Source organism: Tubulanus polymorphus, chromosome 9 (genome assembly GCF_964204645.1).
Source record: "Tubulanus polymorphus chromosome 9, tnTubPoly1.2, whole genome shotgun sequence".
Taxonomy (NCBI): Eukaryota; Metazoa; Nemertea; class Palaeonemertea; order Tubulaniformes; family Tubulanidae; genus Tubulanus; species Tubulanus polymorphus.
The window spans coordinates 5,936,582-5,940,441 of NC_134033.1; positions in this window are offsets into that span (position 1 = coordinate 5,936,582).

Consider the following 3,860-nt stretch of genomic DNA (forward strand, 5'->3'; position numbering starts at 1 on the left):
TTCTTTTTTATCTTTAAGTCACTTTCAAATTCTAATATTTGTTTTTCTAAATATATTTTTAATTTAGTTTTATTTATATCATGAGGAATAATATCAATACTATCAACTTTATCTTCCATTTATTTAGAATAAAAATTACTAATTAGTAAACTTATAAGCAACAAATATAACAATAACTGTTCCACCTAAAATCCATATTATTTCATATTTCTGTTGTTCTTTACTTGGGGTATAATAATCTGATAATTTAGGTTTGTATAGATGTAATTTTTCTTTATTTGTTACTGCGTTATATAAACTCATTGCATCATCAACTGATTGAAAATCTCTATGTGAAATCTTCTGATCATATAATTCTTTATTGATGTCATCCATATAGTTTTGTCTTTTTTCTCTATATTCTTCTGCAGCTTTATTGTATTTCTCTAACGCTAAGTTATGTCTTCTTTGTTCACCTAATGAACTATTTTTATCAATATGTTTAAATAAATAACCACCACCAGTAAATGCTAAAGCGTTAACAATTGCTGATCCTATAATAGTTATAATTGCAGAAGCCATTTATTTAACAAAAAAAATTATGCATTTATATGGGAGGAATATATTTTTGTTTTTCCAAATAATCAATAGTTAAATTAGATAAAGTAACTGCTAACGTTAACTTTAAAATATCATTTATATCAAATCTATCAACATTAACACTTCCCATTTTGAATACTTTTTTTAATACCATTGAATAACCAACAGTTCCAACTGATAGTAATGCGCCATTATATAATCCAGTTATTATCCACTTATTATCACTCATTTATTTATCAAAAAATTACTATCATCAAAATATTTAGTTAACTTATTTATAATTAATTCAACATTTATTTTATTACTAGTTTCATTTGTATATATTTCAATTATTATTTTTTTAATATCATCGATTATAAAATCTTCATCTAATTCATAAAATCTTAAAGATTCTCTAATTAAATTAGTAATCTTTTCTACATTTAAAGTTTCTTTATCAATTGTTGTTTCATACTCAAATGTTGTTTCATTAGAAAATGCAATATTTTTGATATGTGTTATTACATCATTAATGTTAAATTTCATTTCTTTCTCACGTTTAAAATCAAATCCAAAACATATACTCGGTCCAACAGTTATATTCATTTATATATCAAAAAAATTACTCTTTACATCTTATAACTAATTCATAAATTACAGGAAAGTTATTTAAATCAATTAAGCATCCATTATGATTTCTTATTTCTAATTTAAAATTATTAAATTTAGGAATGCAAGGTTTAAAATCACATTCTGTTAAATTATAATTTATTTGAGTTCCAAATTGTTTAACATTTTTTAGCGGTAAAATATTTAGTATACTAGAACTACAAATTGTTTCTTTAGTTGCTTCGAAAGTTTTTGTAGGCTCGATTAAATTGCAATAAATATAAAAGTGTGTAAAAGGTATTATATTTGAGCTGCCTTCTGCGTTTCCAGTAACTGTAAGCGGTTTAATTCCTAACATTTTAGCCAGTGGTTTGTTTACCATAAATTTATGTTGTTCATTAGATATTTTTATTCTAATTTTATTAGTACTATCAATTTCATTAAATTTAATTTCAAATACAGAAGTGCCCCCGATTTTCAACCGAGCTCTTCTATTAATTTCCTGCGCTAATGATTCTAAATTATATAATCCTGGTTTTAAAAATATATGAAACCATTTATCTTTATTTCTCATATAAATCATAAACCCTCTATGTTCAAAAGTTTTATCCGATATATTATAAAAAGAATTACATAAACTTATATTAACTAATTTTAAATCTACACAATTCTTAAATTCTCTATCTAATTGAACTAATAAATTATGTGATTTATAATTTGTAAGCCTTCTAGAATCAACAAATATTCTGTATTCTTTTAATTCCGCCATTTATTTTACATATTTTCTTATTCGAAATCTATTTCATGGTGCCCTTTTTCATTCTTACCTTTGTATACGAAATAGAAATCTCCAGAACATAATTCTTCTAGATCTTCACTTGATAATCTATGAAATCTATCTGGTAAATAAGTTCTGAATTTATATTTATTTCCTTTTAATCCTTCATATTCTAAATGAATTACTAATTTATCTCCATATTTGTTAGTAACTGTAACAATATTTGTAATTAAATATTTCTTGTGAATTGTTAATTCTGTTAACTTTTTGAATTTATAATCTACAGATTTTATATTTGTGGTATCTTTAATTCTATCTAAGAATTCACTGTGTACTTGTTTACTCTCCATTTATTATACAAATTTTTATTGAAATTTATTAACAGTTTAGAATCCTTTTCATAATCTCATTTTCTTTTGTTTCTTCTCTTTTGAATTTTATATATTCATCTAAATTGCAACCATAGGCGACTGTGTGGATTCCATCATCTAAAATATATCTTTTATCATCAAATGGGTTTAGACTTATCTTCTCTATCTCTTCAATATACATTTCATGATCTTCAGATCTTAAACATTTCATTTTATGTTTTCTAACTTCTTCATTAAATATACAATTGATGTAATCTTTGAAATGAATATTCTTTTCAACAACGCTTTTGGTAATTCCTTTTAACTTTTTAGCTTCATGTTCTTTAGTTTTATATGAATACATTTTAGATCTAATACCAATGAACTCTATCATTTCTTCACCACCTAATTCATCTTTGAATTTACCGGGAACTTTTTTATTATCATTGCTAAACAATTCATGATTTTTTGGATAGTTACTGAAATCAAAATGATGATTTAATATTTTTAAATCATCTTTTATATTATCACTTTTTATCTTTAATATGTAAGAATCTGTATCTAAATATAATATTTCTATATTTTTTTCTCCAAAATGGGGTTGTAATATGTTATAGTAAAATTGATACATTAATAATTTTGAAATTTCTAGAACCGATGCACCAACATAAATTGGTTTATTAAATTTCATACTTGTTCTTCTCATTTTAACTGCTGCTAAATTTTCATCAAATATTCTGTTACCTATGAATTTCGGATACGATTGTAAATGTCTAATTCTTTTACCATTACTAACTAACTCAATATCACTTCTATTTCTTATGTTTTCACATGTTTTTCCATAGAACGCATTATTCATTAGTTTAAAGTAATCCTTCTCAAAATCAGTTTTAGCTTCAGTTCTCTGTTTGGTGTTAAAATCTATATATTTTTCTAACCATTTAGATTGATTGAATGAAATATATCTATGTACTTTTTTTAATATCATTCCTTGATTCAAATAAAACTTCAACATTCTATAATGTACTACATAATTATATTAATCTTCTTGAGTTACCATTAACTTTTCAGTATGAATATGATTATCGGGTTTAATTCTTTTTTGATAATTTGATAATTCTTCATGTTTAACAGTTTTATGTTCGGGACAATATGCTAGATTTCTAGATTTAAATTTAATATTTTCAGGGTATTCTAAATCTACAACAAAGAAGTAACCAATATCTGAATCATCTGCAATATCTAGGATTCTTTTCTTCCAATCAAATTTATCAATTTGTAAAACTTCAGTTATTTCAAACATCCCATAAGGTTGTGGTTCCATCATTGCCCAACCATAAAGATTATTTGCATCTATGTATAATAATTTATATCCAGGATTATCATTTACATTGAAATATCTATCACCCAATACACCTGAAACACCTCCTCTTATAGATTTTTCAAATAATAGTAATTGATCTATATTTGTTAACAAATCCATTTTTATATCTGTAAATTTTAATCCACAATCCCATGTTAATCCTGGTGATGAATAACAATGACAAGGATCAATGTTAAAATAT